Source organism: Vicugna pacos, unplaced genomic scaffold (assembly GCF_048564905.1).
Source record: "Vicugna pacos unplaced genomic scaffold, VicPac4 scaffold_20, whole genome shotgun sequence".
Lineage (NCBI taxonomy): Eukaryota > Metazoa > Chordata > Mammalia > Artiodactyla > Camelidae > Vicugna > Vicugna pacos.
The window spans coordinates 3,946,032-3,965,243 of NW_027328741.1; positions in this window are offsets into that span (position 1 = coordinate 3,946,032).

The following is a 19,212-nucleotide window of genomic DNA, read 5'->3' on the forward strand; positions in this document are numbered from 1 at the left end:
AATTCAGCAGTTCAAAACTTCTTCTAAAAGGAAGGTTGAGAATAATCCCCGGAATATAAAAGCAGCAAGATGAAATGGAAAGAAGGAAATCATTATTGGAAATGCAAGAAGAGCATGAGTGGCAAAGAAGAAACAAGAAGAAGGCAAGGAGGACATCAAAACCTTAAAGATTGGAGAGGGAAGCAGGAAATCATAGGTGATTGGAAGCACTCTCTTAAGTGAATCAGCTTATTTGACTCTCTGTTTGAAGCGAAAGGAGAGATGCATGTCCTGACGTGTTTGCAAAACAAGCGAGAAGCAGACCAACAAAGAATCAAACCAACAAACATGCACCAAAATTGTACGGTTGGCTGACATATACCATGGGAAACATGATTATTCAAAAGAAAATACTCAAGGTGATGTTAAGTATCATTCAGCACGCATCGACCCAGTATTGCGGCTTGCATGTACTCAGCACACTTGTATTCGGAAATCAGAGGCGTGCATTCATATTCGTAAATATAGATTCATAAGAGCATATCGTGACCTCACCCAAATGCCGATTTGGAATCCAATGGATTCCTAGTCCGTGATGTAGTCTTGTATGTCTTCCAACAGGATGAAGGAATGCCATATTCTACGCTACGTAGAGAAGAATTGTAAGAAGCCTATAACAAAGGCAAGTAGCTCTGCCAAAGTGTACTAAGAGCAAAAGAGGCAGACAGTAAAGTGCACATTGGGGTTGGTTTCATTTCTTAGACATTCAGCCCCCATGAAACAAATAGATCCATGTCCTGAGAGTGTGGGTTTTTCAGCAGAAATCATGCGACGCATATGTATTCCGGTTGTATGGATATTATAGGAACATAAGTCTCCTTTACTGGGTCTCTGTGTACTGTGAACTCTTAGAAAGTTTAAAGACGTGTGAAACCTTCAACTGAAAAGGGACACACTTCTCTCCATTGGTACTGTGCATATAGATCTGAACAAAAGGAAAGAGGGAAGAAGAAAGGCCCATGGGACGCTAGTGGGCAGAACCACATTGACTTTAGGAACCTCTCGTCGGATGCAGCCCCTCCCCCAACACTGACAAGATGCAACAGCCATTGGGGATGGCAGTTACCGGTTGGATTCCAGGTGGAATGTTGGTGTGTTCCACGAGGCTTGTTGTGGCTGTTGGATCCTAGGTAACCGGGCCGAGTTCTGTGGGTGGATCAGTGTGATGGAGGGGCTGCAGGCCTCTGTGGAGCTTGGCTTAGGTGTTTGGTCCGGGAAGGTGTGTAAGTTCGAGATACTTCTGCTGCCCAAAGACCTGAGTTCACAGGTCAGTTTCCAGAACCTGAAAGGGCAGACAGTGGAAGATCTGCCTGTCATCAGCTTACTGGTGAGGCTCCGAGGTACTTTCAGACTTGCCCAGTCCTGGTGAAGTCGACTTTATGGGAGTCACAAAGAGAAGCTGGCCGAAAAGCTGGCTGCACGGATTGAGGAGAGATGCGAACACATGGATGAGAGATGTTCTGCTACAATGGAGAATACTGGCGTGGAGACAGCTGTAGAGGATACCAGGCTCAAAAGACATTCAGGAGACATATTGAACCTCGCTGATACTGGCAGAAACATACGGAGTGCCAACGTGGACTTGAGGAAGTTCCTCAATTCTCTTCTCCAAGAACGGGTCCAAGGTCCCTGACGTGTGCAAGAGAAGAGATGGCAGAGATGATCAAAACGCTCCTGTTCTTGGAAGAGGTCGTGAGAATCCACACGTCCCAAGGGGCCTTCCCAAGCCATTCAGACCAAAATTCACCAATCCCAGGTAAGCCTTTTCCCAGGTTTGGGCCTAGCTAGCAAGCACTTGCCCTTCCCTCCCCTCCACTCACGCATCCATTTTGAAGGTTCAGTACCTGAGTGGCAATGAAGCCATTAGGAGAAGGGCAAGTCCCTCCTAGAATCAGAGTTCCTCCAGCTTCACACTCTGTGAACAACAGTGAACTCCTTAAAGGTCAAATAGTCTCTGCTGAAATAGATAGGAATTGAATACTTAGCTCACACCTAGAAACGATGGCCTTCCGCTAGATTCAGCAAATGTTGTGTTTATGTCTTCCCTGGGGTGAAGGGAGTGTGGTAAGTGAGGGGAATTTTTGACTGAACTTGAATCTGTATTAGGCCTCAGTTTTTCAAGACAGTCTAAGTAAATAGTACAAGTCAGAAAGTGAAGTGTACTGTAAAAGTCGCCAATGACATTAAAGATACAGCTTATGTGGATCGTCTTTCACTTGAGTCAAGCCCCCGGGGGCACTATATCATGTGGGTGCAGACTTGGTTGCGTTAAATGGCTTTACCCAACATGATCGGAAGATTAACTGTTCTCATCACTGATAGAAGAACACCTGGTTCTCCATAGATAAGCATTACTGCAGCAGGGTTCTCCTAGCTATAATGCCTCTAGGTGCATTTGGATTCAAACCTAAATGTATATATTTGGTTTGTTTCCTCTTGTATTTTCCTAGAGAGGGATGTTACCCCTTGAAATTCCAACATTGGCCAGTAGGTGACAAATAGGACTAAAGGGCACCACATGCCCAATTGTATCCAAGGTTGGGGGTTATTTCATGTTTCCAATAGTTATTTCATGGTTCCTGTTGGTCTCGGAGGCTTCAACCGTAAAGAGCTGACATGACCCCTTTAACAGTTTGGACTGCTAGTTTGCATTCTATCTGTCTAGGTTTTCCGTAGAGCTGACCAAATGTTACCAAAATTGACAAGTCTGGCTTCTAGGTCGATTTAGTGTGTTTCAAAAAATAACTTCATTTTCGTATAACTCCCAAAACATGGAAATGAATTCTGTTAAAATTCTTAAAGACTGCAAATGAGATATCAACACAATGTCAGAACAGTTTTCTTTGGACAACCCCTCCCACCACGGCTGTATAGAAACCAAGAGCTAAGCAAATATCACATTTCTGTGAAATGTATCTGGATAGTGTTGATTCATCGATGCCCAGTTGGCAGAGAAGAAGTGCAACCTGCACTCACGCGCTCCCTTGTACAGAAAAATGTAAAACTCCACTCACCCAGCCTTTGGCACAGGACACTTGCCGAAGAGAGGTCTGTTACTTCCAAAGACAGGATGAGGCCTAAGGACACCTGGAAGCAGGAGAAGGCAAAGCAGGGAATGGAAACCAGGGCAGGGTTTGACCAAAAATTGATATCCTGTTTAACTTGGACGCACTCTCTCAAGCGGACAGGAGACATGAGATTGAAGGTGATGTGCTGAGGTTTACAAGAGTGCACAGCAGATGCTTGGCTGACAGAACTCAAAGAAACCAGCGCAAAATATCCCCACAGTTGATTCTGAGACCAAGATCCGTGATGCCAAATTACAGTTAGCAGGAGCATCGGTAAGTGAGGTATAGGGCTACGGTTGATGGCATACGCTGAGTCTCAGGGATCTGGAGTGCGTTGTGGGATGTGGTGGGTCTAATCAAGAGAGCAAACCGAACAGTGTACCAATGATAAATCAACCACACTGGTCGCGTGGTTGAGATTACCGATATGTCCCATGGCCACAACCAGTGCATCTGCAGGACCAGGGACCAATTGGGCATTTTGCCAATAGAGCACGTGTGGGGCTGAATCAGAGCTATCGTGCATCTGGTCTGAGGGATCCAGGGGGCCTTGGGTTTGAAATCAGAATGAAAAGCCTTAGGATCTGCTACAATCTTAACCTGGGCTGGGATTTTGGCTTGGTTTGAGGCACAGGATGCGCAACAGCTCTGTGGTGGCCTTCGTGCACCCGTGCCACAAGGATGATAGGACAAGGTAGAGTGGTCCAAGTCCACAGCGTGAGAAGAGGAAGCATTTCCTTCAGCACTATCTCCCAAAATCCGATGCTACATTTAGGATGGCACCGGCACGGTACGGCAGCGAGGACACCAAGGTCGGTCTGCGGGATCATTCCAGCAGGCCCTGATGTGTGACATCCATGGATGTGCTTCCACTGGTGTTTCAGTAGACAGAGAAGCTCTGGGAAGAACTGCTTTCATTGGGACATTCCCGTGGCACTACAAAGCACAAGCGCACTCTCAGTTTGCTGTTTTGGAAACATTCCAAAATGACATAGAGCAGAATGCAGAGCTGAGAACCTTTAGAATCCTCATTTCCACAAGAGGCCGTGTCCTGCACACTTTCAGAATTGTGAGATAAGCCTAATCATAATGAAGTTATGCTAATCGAAATAGTATGGGTTGTTCATCTCAACAAATGCAACACCAGCAATTGGAGATATACCAGACAACACACACAGGAACAGAATACGGCATCAATGTCTAGGAGAAATTGTCCTCACAGAAATCCCTTGGAATTGCGTAGAGACAAGAGTCTAAAATTTTCACTTAACATAGCCCTAAAAATCTACATTAGATACCTGATATTACCTGACCAGTAGAGATGAAGAAGTACAGTAAAAGAAATAGGAAGTACCATTTTCAGTTCCAAAGATATTGAAGGCCCAAAAGATAAGCTTTCAAACAACTAGACTGCAAAACGCTATGCAGTCCAAGTGTTGAAAATGGAGGTCAGGAAAACACTGAAAAACAAAAGGGTCTCAGAATCACAAAAGGCAGAATACAAGAAAAGGGGAAGAGAAAGTCTAAAGACGAGCCAAAAAATATCAGAAAACTCAGTGGATGTGATAATATCAGGGCTAAAATTCAGTCCTTAGCAGACTAGATAATGCAGAGGGACGCGTGAATGACTGTGAAGACAGGGGAACAGAAATCCCTCGGTCAGATTCGGACATAGGAAAGCAAGTGCAAAACAATGAAAATATTGCTGTTGTATCCTGGGTTAAGACAGGGCATGAAAGACTAGAATTCATAAGAGTCCCAGATGGAAAAGCAAGAGATAAAGAAATAAAATATGTCTGAAAATTTATCTGTAGAAATATCAGACTGAAACTTGTTGAAAGCCAAGAAAAAATCATCTATGCGAATTCAGGAATTACACAGCATCCAAAGGAGGTGGAATCCCAATAGACCTACCAGCAGCTGTATGATTCCAATCAACAAAGTTCACGAATATCACAGTGATTTAAAATGCACCTGGAGGAAACAACATAGTCACAAGGGAAACTCTAGAGGGGTTTCAGCTTATAACTCGGCAGCAATATTGCAGGACAGGGAGGAGTGCCAGGACACAGACCATATCCTGAATGGCCAAATGCTGCCACCTAGGGTAGCCTATGCCACATGACCACCATTTCTAATAACGGCAGAGCTAGAGCAATCCACAGACCGGCAAATCATAAAAGAATTCAGCAGTTCAAAACTTCTTCTAAAAGGAAGGTTGAGAATACTCCCCGGAATAGAAAAGCAGCAAGATGAAATGGAAAGAAGAAAACCATTATTGGAAATGCAAGAAGAGCATGAGTGGCAAAGAAGAAACAAGAAGAAGGCAAGGAGGACATCAAAACCTTAAAGATTGGAGAGGGAAGCAGGAAATCATAGGTGATTGGAAGCACTGTCTTAAGTTAATCAGCTTATTTGACTCTCTGTTTGAAGCGAAAGGAGAGATGCATGTCCTGACGTGTTTGCAAAACAAGCGAGAAGCAGACCAACAAAGAATCAAACCAACACACATGCACCAAAATTGTACGGTTGGCTGACATATACCATGGGAAACATGATTATTCAAAAGAAAATACTCAATGTGATGTCAAGGATCATTCAGCACGCATCGACCCAGTATTGCGGCTTGCATGTACTCAGCACACTTGTATTCGGAAATCAGAGGCGTGCATTCATATTCGTAAATATAGATTCATAAGAGCATATCGTGACCTCACCCAAATGCCGATTTGGAATCCACTGGATTCCTAGTCTGTGATGTAGTCTTGTATGTCTTCCAACAGGATGAAGGAATGCCATATTCTACGCTACGTAGAGAAGAATTGTAAGAACCCTATAACAAAGGCAAGTAGCTCTGCCAAAGTGTACTAAGAGCAAAAGAGACAGACAGTAAAGTGCACATTGGGGTTGGTTTCATTTCTTGGAAATTCAGCCCCCATGAAACCAATAGATCCATGTCCTGAGAGTGTGGGTTTTTCAGCAGAAATCATGCGACGCATATGTATTCCGGTTGTACGGATATTATAGGAACATAAGTCTCCTTTACTGGGTCTCTGTGTACTGTGAACTCTTAGAAAGTTTAAAGACGTGTGAAACCTTCAACTGAAAAGGGACACACTTCTCTCCATTGGTACTGTGCATACAGATCTGAACAAAAGGAAAGAGGGAAGAAGAAAGGCCCATGGGACGCTAGTGGGCAGAACCACATTTACTTTAGGAACCTCTCGTCGGATGCAGCCCCTCCCCCAACACTGACAAGATGCAGCAGCCATTGGGGATGGCAGTTACTGGTTGGATTCCAGGTGGAATGTTGGTGTGTTCCACGAGGCTTGTTGTGGCTGTTGGATCCTAGGTAACCGGGCCGAGTTCTGTGGGTGGATCAGTGTGATGGAGGGGCTGCAGGCCTCTGTGGAGCTTGGCTTAGGTGTTTGGTCCGGGAAGCTGTGTAAGTTCGAGATACTTCTGCTGCCCAAAGACCTGAGTTCACAGGTCAGTTTCCAGAACCTGAAAGGGCAGACAGTGGAAGATCTGCCTGTCATCAGCTTACTGGTGAGGCTCCGAGGTACTTTCAGACTTGCCCAGTCCTGGTGAAGTCGACTTTATGGGAGTCACGAAGAGAAGCTGGCCGAAAAGCTGGCTGCACGGATTGAGGAGAGATGCGAACACATGGATGAGAGATGTTCTGCTACAATGGAGAATACTGGCGTGGAGACAGCTATAGAGGATACCAGGCTAAAAAGACATTCAGGAGACATATTGAACCTCGCTGATACTGGCAGAAACATACGGAGTGCCAACGTGGACTTGAGGAAGTTCCTCAATTCTCTTCTCCAAGAACTTGTCCAAGGTCCCTGACGTGTGCAAGAGAAGAGATGGCAGAGATGATCAAAACGCTCCTGTTTTTGGAAGAGGTCGTGAGGATCCACACGTCCCAAGGGGCCTTCCCAAGCCATTCAGACCAAAATTCAACAAGCCCAGGTAAGCCTTTTCCCAGGTTTGGGCCTAGCTAGCAAGCACTTGCCCTTCCCTCCCCTCCACTCACGCATCCATTTTGAAGGTTCAGTACCTGAGCGGCAATGAAGCCATTAGGAGAAGGGCAAGTCCCTCCTAGAATCAGAGTTCCTCCAGCTTCACACTCTGTGAACAACAGTGAACTCCTTAAAGATCAAATAATCTCGGCTGAAATATATAGGAATTGAAAACTTAGCTCACACCTAGAAACGATGGCCTTCCGCTAGATTCAGCAGATGTTGTGTTTATGTCTTCCCTAGGATGAAGGGAGTGTGGTAAGTGAGGGGAATATTTGACTGAACTTGAATCTGTATTAGGTCTCAGTTTTTCAAGACAGTCTAAGTAAATAGTACAAGTCAGAAAGTGAAGTGTACTGTAAAAGTCGCCAATGACATTAAATCACAACTTATGTGGATCGTCTTTCACTTGAGTCAAGCCTCCGGGGGCACTATATCATGTGGGTGCAGACTTGGTTGCGTTAAATGGCTTTACCCAACATGATCGGAAGATTAACTGTTCTCATCACTGATAGAAGTACACCTGGTTCTCCATAGACAAGCATAACTGCAGCAGGGTTCTCCTAGCTATAATGCCTCTAGGTGCTTTTGGATTCAAACTTAAATGTATATATGTGGTTTGTTTCCTCTTGTATTTTCCTAGAGAGGGATGTTACCCCTTGAAATGCCAACATTGGCCAGTAGGTGACAAATAGGACTAAAGGGCACCACATGCCCAAGTGTATCCAAGGTTGGGGGTTATTTCATGTTTCCAATAGTTATTTCATGGTTCCTGTTGGTCTCGGAGGCTTCAACCGTAAAGAGCTGACATGACCCCTTTAACAATTTGGACTGCTAGTTTGCATTCTATCTGTCTAGGTTTTCCGTAGAGCTGACAAAATGTTACCAAAATTGACAAGTCTGGCTTCTAGGTCGATTTAGTGTGTTTCAAAAAATAACTTCATTTTCGTATAACTCCCAAAACATGGAAATGAATTCTGTTAAAATTCTTAAAGACTGCAAATGAGATATCAACACAATGTCAGAACAGTTTTCTTTGGACAACCCCTCCCACCACGGCTGTATAGAAACAAAGAGCAAAGCAAATATCACATTTCTGTGAAATGTATCTGGATAGTGTTTATTCATCGATGCCCAGTTGGCAGAGAAGAAGTGCAACCTGCACTCACGCGCTCCCTTATACAGAGAAATGTAAAACTCCACTCACCCAGCCTTTGGCACAGGACACTTGCCGAAGAGAGGTCTGTTACTTCCAAAGACAGGATGAGGCCTCAGGACACCTGGAAGCAGGAGAAGGCAAAGCAGGGAATGGAAACCAGTGCAGGGTCTGACCAACAAGGGTGAAACCCTGTTTAACTTGGACGCACACTCTCAAGCGGACAGGAGACATGAGATTGAAGGTGATGTGCTGAGATTTACAAGAGTGCACAGCAGATGCTTGGCTGACAGATCTCAAAGAAACCAGCGCAAAATATCCCCACAGTTGATTCTGAGACCAAGATCCGTGATGCCAAATTACAGTTAGCAGGGGCATCGGTAAGTGAGGTATAGGGCTACGGTTGATGGCATACGCTGAGTCTCAGGGATCTGGAGTGCGTTGTGGGATGTGGTGGGTCTAATCAAGAGAGCAAACCGAACAGTGTACCAATGATAAATCAACCACACTGGTCGCGCGGTTGAGATTACCGATATGTCCCATGGCCACACCCAGTGCATCTGCAGGACCAGGGACCAATTGGGCATTTTGCCAATAGAGCACGTGTGGGGCTGAATCAGAGCTATCGTGCATCTGGTCTGAGGGATCCAGGGGGCCTTGGGTTTGAAATCAGAATGAAAAGACTTAGGATCTGCTACATTCATAACCTGGGCTGGGATTATGGTTTGGTTTGAGGCACAGGATGCGCAACATCTCTGTGGTGGCCTTCGGGCACCCGTGCCACAAGGATGATAGGACAAGGTAGAGTGGTCCAAGTCCACAGCGTGAGAAGAGGAAGCATTTCCCTCAGCACTATCTCCCAAAATCGGATGCTACATTTTGGATGGCACCGGCACTGTACGGCAGCGAGGACACCAAGGTCGGTCTGCGGGATCATTCCAGCAGGCCCTGATTTGTGACATCCATGGATGTGCTTCCACTGGTGTTTCAGTAGACAGAGAAGCTCTGGGAAGAACTGCTTTCATTGGGACATTCCCGTGGCACTACAAAGCACAAGCGCACTCTCAGTTTGCTGTTTTGGAAACACTCCAAAATGACATAGAGCAGAATGCAGAGCTGAGAACCTTTAGAATCCTCATTTCCACAAGAGGCCGTGTCCTGCGCACTTTCAGAATTGTGAGATAAGCGTAATCAAAATGAAGTTATGCTAATCGAAATAGTATGGGTTGTTCATCCCAACAAATGCAACACCAGCAATTGGAGATATACCAGACAACACACACAGGAACAGTATATGGCATCAATGTCTAGGAGAAATTGTCCTCACAGAAATCCCTTGGAATTGCGTAGAGACAAGAGTCTAAAATTTTCACTTAACATAGCCCTAAAAATCTACATTAGATACCTGATATTACCTGACCAGAAGAGATGAAGAAATACAGTAAAACAAATAGGAAGTACCATTTTCAGTTCCAAAGATATTGAAGGCCCAAAAGATAAGCTTTCAAACAACTAGACTGCAAAACGCTATGCAGTCCAAGTGTTGAAAATGGAGGTCAGGAAAACACTGAAGAACAATAGGATCTCAGAATCACAAAAGGCAGAATACCAGAAAAGGGGAAGAGAAAGTTTAAATACGAGCCAAAAAATATCAGAAAACTCAGTGGATGTGATAATATCAGGGCTAAATTTCAGACCTTAGCAGACTAGATAATGCAGAGGGACGCGTGAATGACTGTGAAGACAGGGGAACAGAAATCCCTCGGTCAGATTCGGACATAGGAAAGCAAGTGCAAAACAATGAAAATATTGCTGTTGTATCCTGGGTTAAGACAGGGCATGAAAGACTAGAATTCATAAGAGTCCCAGATGGAAAAGCAAGAGATAAAGAAATAAAATATGTCTGAAAATTTATCTGTAGAAATATCAGACTGAAACTTGTTGAATGCCAAGAAAATATCATCTAAGCATTCAGGAATTACACAGCATCCAAAGGAGGTGGAATCCCAATAGGCCTACCAGCAGCTGTATGATTCCAATCAACAAAGTTCACGAATATCACAGTGATTTAAAATGCACCTGGAGGAAACAACATAGTCACAAGGGAACCTCCAGAGGGGTTTCAGCTTATAACTCGGCAGCAATATTGCAGGACAGGGAGGAGTGCCAGGACACAGACCATATTCTGAATGGCCAAATGCTGCCACTTAGGGTAGCCTATGCCACATGACCACCATTTCTAATAACGGCAGAGCTAGAGCAATCCACAGACCGGCAAATCATAAAAGAATTCAGCAGTTCAAAACTTCTTCTAAAAGGAAGGTTGAGAATACTCCCCGGAATAGAAAAGCAGCAAGATGAAATGGAAAGAAGAAAACCATTATTGGAAATGCAAGAAGAGCATGAGTGGCAAAGAAGAAACAAGAAGAAGGCAAGGAGGACATCAAAACCTTAAAGATTGGAGAGGGAAGCAGGAAATCATAGGTGATTGGAAGCACTCTCTTAAGTGAATCAGCTTATTTGACTCTCTGTTTGAAGCGAAAGGAGAGATGCATGTCCTGACGTGTTTGCAAAACAAGTGAGAAGCAGACCAACAAAGAATCAAACCAAAAAACATGCACCAAAATGGTACGGTTGGCTGACATATACCATGGGAAACATGATTATTCAAAAGAAAATACTCAAGGTGATGTCAAGGATCATTCAGCACGCATCGACCCAGTATTGCGGCTTGCATGTACTCAGCACACTTGTATTCGGAAATCAGAGGCGTGCATTCATATTCGTAAATATAGATTCATAAGAGCATATCGTGACCTCACCCAAATGCCGATTTGGAATCCAATGGATTCCTAGTCCGTGATGTAGTCTTGTATGTCTTCCAACAGGACGATGGAATGCCATATTCTACGCTACGTAGAGAAGAATTGTAAGAAGCCTATAACAAAGGCAATTAGCTCTGCCAAAGTGTACTAAGAGCAAAAGAGACAGACAGTAAAGTGCACATTGGGGTTGGTTTTATTTCTTGGAAATTCAGCCCCCATGAAACCAATAGATCCATGTCCTGAGAGTGTGGGTTTTTCAGCAGAAATCATGCGACGCATATGTATTCCGGTTGTACGGATATTATAGGAACATAAGTCTCCTTTACTGGGTCTCTGTGTACTGTGAACTCTTAGAAAGTTTAAAGACGTGTGAAACCTTCAACTGAAAAGGGACACACTTCTCTCCATTGGTACTGTGCATACAGATCTGAACAAAAGGAAAGAGGGAAGAAGAAAGGCCCATGGGACGCTAGTGGGCAGAACCACATTTACTTTAGGAACCTCTCGTCGGATGCAGCCCCTCCCCCAACACTGACAAGATGCAGCAGCCATTGGGGATGGCAGTTACCGGTTGGATTCCAGGTGGAATGTTGGTGTGTTCCACGAGGCTTGTTGTGGCTGTTGGATCCTAGGTAACCGGGCCGAGTTCTTTGGGTGGATCAGTGTGATGGAGGGGCTGCAGGCCTCTGTGGAGCTTGGCTTAGGTGTTTGGTCCGGGAAGCTGTGTAAGTTCGAGATACTTCTGCTGCCCAAAGACCTGAGTTCACAGGTCAGTTTCCAGAACCTGAAAGGGCAGACAGTGGAAGATCTGCCTGTCATCAGCTTACTGGTGAGGCTCCGAGGTACTTTCAGACTTGCCCAGTCCTGGTGAAGTCAACGTTAGGGGAGTCACGAAGAGAAGCTGGCCGAAAAGCTGGCTGCACGGATTGAGGAGAGATGCGAACACATGGATGAGAGATGTTCTGCTACAATGGAGAATACTGGTGTGGAGACAGCTGTAGAGGATACCAGGCTCAAAAGACATTCAGGAGACATATTGAACCTCGCTGATACTGGCAGAAACATACGGAGTGCCAACGTGGACTTGAGGAAGTTCCTCAATTCTCTTCTCCAAGAACGGGTCCAAGGTCCCTGACGTGTGCAAGAGAAGAGATGGCAGAGATGATCAAAACGCTCCTGTTCTTGGAAGAGGTCGTGAGGATCCACACGTCCCAAGGGGCCTTCCCAAGCCATTCAGACCAAAATTCACCAAGCCCAGGTAAGCTTTTTCCCAGGTTTGGGCCTAGCTAGCAAGCACTTGCCCTTCCCTCCCCTCCACTCACGCATCCATTTTGAAGTTTCAGTACCTGAGCGGCAATGAAGCCAATAGGAGAAGGGCAAGTCCCTCCTAGAATCAGAGTTCCTTCAGCTTCACACTCTGTGAACAACAGTGAACTCCTTAAAGGTCAAATAGTCTCGGCTGAAATAGATAGGAATTGAATACTTAGCTCACACCTAGAAACGATGGCCTTCCGCTAGATTCAGCAGATGTTGTGTTTATGTCTTCCCTGGGGTGAAGGGAGTGTGGTAAGTGAGGGGAATCTTTGACTGAACTTGAATCTGTATTAGGCCTCAGTTTTTCAAGACAGTATAGGTAAATAGTACAAGTCAGAAAGTGAAGTGTACTGTAAAAGTCGCCAATGACATTAAAGACACAGTTTATGTGGATCGTCTTTCACTTGAGTCAAGCCCCCGGGGGCACTATATCATGTGGGTGCAGACTTGGTTGCGTTAAATGGCTTTACCCAACATGATCGGAAGATTAACTGTTCTCATCCCTGATAGAAGAACACCTGGTTCTCCATAGACAAGCATAACTGCAGCAGGGTTCTCCTAGCTATAATGCCTCTAGGTGCTTTTGGATTCAAACCTAAATGTATATATTTGGTTTGTTTCCTCTTGTATTTTCCTAGAGAGGGATGTTACCCATTGAAATGCCAACATTGGCCAGTAGGTGACAAATAGGACTAAAGGGCACCACATGCCCAAGTGTATCCAAGGTTGGGGGTTATTTCATGTTTCCAAGAGTTATTTCATGGTTCCTGTTGGTCTCGGAGGCTTCAACCGTAAAGAGCTGACATGACCCCTTTAACAGTTTGGACTGCTATTTAGCATTCTATCTGTCTAGGTTTTCCGTAGAGCTGACAAAATGTTACCAAAATTGACAAGTCTGGCTTCTAGGTCGATTTAGTGTGTTTCAAAAAATAACTTCATTTTCGTATAACTCCCAAAACATGGAAATGAATTCTGTTAAAATTCTTAAAGACTGCAAATGAGATATCAACACAATGTCAAAACAGGTTTCTTTGGACAACCCCTCCCACCACGGCTGTATAGAAACAAAGAGCTAAGCAAATATCACATTTCTGTGAAATGTATCTGGATAGTGTTGATTCATCGATGCCAAGTTGGCAGAGAAGAAGTGCAACCTGCACTCACGCGCTCCCTTGTACAGAGAAATGTAAAACTCCACTCACCCAGCCTTTGGCACAGGACACTTGCCGAAGAGAGTTCTGTTACTTCCAAAGACAGGATGAGGCCTCAGGACACCTGGAACCAGGAGAAGGCAAAGCAGGGAATGGAAACCAGTGCAGGGTCTGACCAACAAGGGTGAAACCCTGTTTAACTTGGACGCACCCTCTCAAGCGTACAGGAGACATGAGATTGAAGGTGATGTGCTGAGATTTACAAGAGTGCACAGCAGATGCTTGGATGACAGAACTCAAAGAAGCCAGCACAAAATATCCCCACAGTTGATTCTGAGACCAAGATCCGTGATGCCAAATTACAGTTAGCAGGAGCATCGGTAAGTGAGGTATAGGGCTACGGTTGATGGCATACGCTGAGTCTCAGGGATCTGGAGTGCGTTGTGGGATGTGGTGGGTCTAATCAAGAGAGCAAACCAAACAGTGTACCAATGATAAATCAACCAAACTGGTAGCGCGGTTGTGATTACCGATAAATCCCATGGCCACACCCAGTGCATCTGCAGGGCCAGGGACCAATTGTGCATTTTTCCAATAGAACGCGTGTGGGGCTTAATCAGAGCTATCGTGCATCTGGTCTGAGGTATCCAGGGGGCCTTGGGTTTGAAATCAGAATGAAAAGCCTTAGGATCTGCTACATTCATAACCTGGGCTGGGATTATGGTTTGGTTTGAGGCACAGGATGTGCAACAGCTCTGTGGTGGCAGTCGTGCACCCGTGCCACAAGGATGATAGGACAAGGTAGAGTGGTCCAAGTCCACAGCGTGAGAAGAGGAAGCATTTCCTTCAGCACTATCTCTCATAATCGGATGCTACATTTTGGATGGCACCGGCACGGTACGGCAGCGAGGACACCAAGGTCGGTCTGCGGGATCATTCCAGCAGGCCCTGATTTGTGACATCCATGGATGTGCTTCCACTGGTGTTTCAGTAGACAGAGAAGCTCTGGGAAGAACTGCTTTCATTGGGACATTCCCGTGGCACTACACAGCACAAGTGCACTCCCAGTTTGCTGTTTTGGAAACACTCCAAAATGACATAGAGCAGAATGCAGAGCTGAGAACCTTTAGAATCCTCATTTCAACAAGAGGCCGTGTCCTGCGCACTTTCAGAATTGTGAGATAAGCGTAATCAAAATGAAGTTATGCTAATCGAAACAGTATGGGTTGTTCATCCCAACAAATGCAACACCAGCAATTGGAGATATACCAGACAACACACACAGGAACAGAATATGGCATCAATGTCTAGGAGAAATTGTCCTCACAGAAATCCCTTGGAATTGCGTAGAGACAAGAGTCTAAAATTTTCACTTAACATAGCCCTAAAAATCTACATTAGATACCTGATATTACCTGACCAGTAGAGATGAAGAAGTACAGTAAAAGAAATAGGAAGTACCATTTCCAGTTCCAAAGATATTGAAGGCCCAAAAGATAAGCTTTCAAACAACTAGACTGCAAAACGCTATGCAGTCCAAGTGTTGAAAATGGAGGTCAGGAAAACACTGAAGAACAAAAGGGTCTCAGAATCACAAAAGGCAGAATACCAGAAAAGGGGAAGAGAAAGTCTAAAGACGAGCCAAAAAATATCAGAAAACTCAGTGGATGTGATAATATCAGGGCTGAACTTCAGTCCTTAGCAGACTAGATAATGCAGAGGGACGCGTGAATGACTGTGAAGACAGGGGAACAGAAATCCCTCGGTCAGATTCGGACATAGGAAAGCAAGTGCAAAACAATGAAATTATTGCTGTTGTATCCTGGGTTAAGACAGTGCATGAAATACTAGAATTCATAAGAGTCCCAGATGGAAAAGCAAGAGATAAAGAAATAAAATATGTCTGAAAATTTATCTGTAGAAATATCAGACTGAAACTTGTTGAAAGCCAAGAAAAAATCATCTATGCGAATTCAGGAATTACACAGAATCCAAGGGAGGTGGAATCCCAATAGACCTACCAGCAGCTGTATGATTCCATTCAACAAAGTTCACGAATATCACAGTGATTTAAAATGCACCTGGAGGAAACAACATAGTCACAAGGGAACCTCCAGAGGGGTTTCAGCTTATAACTCGGCAGCAATATTGCAGGACAGGGAGGAGTGCCAGGACACAGACCATATCCTGAATGGCCAAATGCTGCCACCTAGGGTAGCCTATGCCACATGACCACCATTTCTAATAACGGCAGATCTAGAGCAATCCACAGACCGGCAAATCATAAAAGAATTCAGCAGTTCAAAACTTCTTCTAAAAGGAAGGTTGAGAATACTCCCCGGAATAGAAAAGCAGCAAGATGAAATGGAAAGAAGAAAACCATTATTGGAAATGCAAGAAGAGCATGAGTGGCAAAGAAGAAACAAGAAGAAGGCAAGGAGGACATCAAAATCTTAAAGATTGGAGAGGGAAGCAGGAAATCATAGGTGATTGGAAGCACTCTCTTAAGTGAATCAGCTTATTTGACTCTCTGTTTGAAGCGAAAGGAGAGATGCATGTCCTGACGTGTTTGCAAAACAAGCGAGAAGCAGACCAACAAAGAATCAAACCAACAAACATGCATCAAAATGGTACGGTTGGCTGACATATTTCATGGGAAACATGATTATTCAAAAGAAAATACTCAAGGTGATGTCAAGGATCATTCAGCACGCATCGACCCATTATTGCGGCTTGCATGTACTCAGCACACTTGTATTCGGAAATCAGAGGCGTGCATTCATATTCGTAAATATAGATTCATAAGAGCATATCGTGACCTCACCCAAATGCCGATTTGGAATCCAATGGATTCCTAGTCCGTGATGTAGTCTTGTATGTCTTCCAACAGGATGAAGGAATGCCATATTCTACGCTACGTAGAGAAGAACTGTAAGAAGCCTATAACAAAGGCAAGTAGCTCTGCCAAAGTGTACTAAGAGCAAAAGAGACAGACAGTAAAGTGCACATTGGAGTTGGTTTCATTTCTTGGAAATTCAGCCCCCATGAAACCAATAGATCCATGTCCTGAGAGTGTGGGTTTTTCAGCAGAAATCATGCGACGCATATGTATTCCGGTTGTACGGATATTATAGGAACATAAGTCTCCTTTACTGGGTCTCTGTGTACTGTGAACTCTTAGAAAGTTTAAAGACGTGTGAAACCTTCAACTGAAAAGGGACACACTTCTCTCCATTGGTACTGTGCATACAGATCTGAACAAAAGGAAAGAGGGAAGAAGAAAGGCCCATGGGACGCTAGTGGGCAGAACCACATTTACTTTAGGAACCTCTCGTCGGATGCAGCCCCTCCCCCAGCACTGACAAGATGCAGCAGCCATTGGGGATGGCAGTTACCGGTTGGATTCCAGGTGGAATGTTGGTGTGTTCCACGAGGCTTGTTGTGGCTGTTGGATCCTAGGTAACCGGGCCGAGTTCTGTGGGTGGATCAGTGTGATGGAGGGGCTGCAGGCCTCTGTGGAGCTTGGCTTAGGTGTTTGGTCCGGGAAGCTGTGTAAGTTCGAGATACTTCTGCTGCCCAAAGACCTGAGTTCACAGGTCAGTTTCCAGAACCTGAAAGGGCAGACAGTGGAAGATCTGCCTGTCATCAGCTTACTGGTGAGGCTCCGAGGTACTTTCAGACTTGCCCAGTCCTGGTGAAGTCGACTTTAGGGGAGTCACGAAGAGAAGCTGGCCGAAAAGCTGGCTGCACGGATTGAGGAGAGATGCGAACACATGGATGAGAGATGTTCTGCTACAATGGAGAATACTGGCGTGGAGACAGCTGTAGAGGATACCAGGCTCAAAAGACATTCAGGAGACATATTGAACCTCGCTGATACTGGCAGAAACATACGGAGTGCCAACGTGGACTTGAGGAAGTTCCTCAATTCTCTTCTCCAAGAACGGGTCCAAGGTCCCTGACGTGTACAAGAGAAGAGATGGCAGAGATGATCAAAACGCTCCTGTTCTTGGAAGAGGTCGTGAGAATCCACACGTCCCAAGGGGCCTTCCCAAGCCATTCAGACCAAAATTCACCAAGCCCAGGTAAGCCTTTTCCCAGGTTTGGGCCTAGCTAGCAAGCACTTGCCCTTCCCTCCCCTCCACTCACGCATCCATTTTGAAGGTTCAGTACCTGAGCGGAAATGAAGCCATTAGGAGAAGGGCAAGTCCCTCCTAGAATCAGAGTTCCTCCAGCTTCACACTCTGTGAACAACAGTGAACTCCTTAAAGGTCAAATAGTCTCGGCTGAAATAGATAGGAATTGAATACTTAGCTCACACCTAGAAACGATGGCCTTCCGCTAGATTCAGCAGATGTTGTGTTTATGTCTTCCCTGGGGTGAAGGGAGTGTGGTAAGTGAGGGGAATCTTTGATTGAACTTGAATCTGTATTAGGCCTCAGTTTTTCAAGACAGTATAGGTAAATAGTACAAGTCAGAAAGTGAAGTGTACTGTAAAAGTCGCCAATGACATTAAAGACACAGTTTATGTGGATCGTCGTTCAATTGAGTCAAGCCCACGGGGGCACTATATAATGTGGGTGCAGACTTGGTTGCGTTAAATGGCTTTACCCAACATGATCGGAAGATTAACTGTTCTCATCACTGATAGAAGAACACCTAGTTCTCCATAGACAAGCATAACTGCAGCAGGGTTCTCCTAGCTATAATGCCTCTAGGTGCTTTGGATTCAAACCTAAATGTATATATTTGGTTTGTTTCCTCTTGTATTTTCCTAGAGAGGGATGTTACCCCTTGAAATGCCAACATTGGCCAGTAGGTGACAAATAGGACTAAAGGGCACCACATGCCCAAGTGTATCCAAGGTTGGGGGTTATTTCATGTTTCCAATAGTTATTTCATGGTTCCTGTTGGTCTCGGAGGCTTCAACCGTAAAGAGCTGACATGACCCCTTTAACAGTTTGGACTGCTAGTTTGCATTCTATCTGTCTAGGTTTTCCGTAGAGCTGACAAAATGTTACCAAAATTGACAAGTCTGGCTTCTAGGTCGATTTAGTGTGTTTCAAAAAATAACTTCATTTTCGTATAACTCCCAAAACATGGAAATGAATTCTGTTAAAATTCTTAAAGACTGCAAGTGAGATATCAACACAATGTCAAAACAGTTTTCTTTGGACAACCCCTCCCACCACGGCTGTATAGAAACCAAGAGCTAAGCAAATATCACATTTCTGTGAAATGTATCTGGATAGTGTTGATTCATTGATGCCCAGTTGGCAGAGAAGAAGTGCAACCTGCACTCACGCGCTCCCTTGTACAGAGAAATGTAAAACTCCACTCACCCATCCTTTGGCACAGGACATTTGCCGAAGAGAGGTCTGTTACTTCCAAAGACAGGAAGAGGCCTCAGGACACCTGGAAGCAGGAGAAGGCAAAGCAGGGAATGGAAACCAGTGCAGGGTCTGACCAACAAGGGTGAAACCCTGTTTAACTTGGACGCACACTCTCAAGCGGACAGGAGACATGAGATTGAAGGTGATGTGCTGAGATTTACAAGAGTGCACAGCAGATGCTTGGCTGACAGAACTCAAAGAAACCAGCGCAAAATATCCCCACAGTTGATTCTGAGAC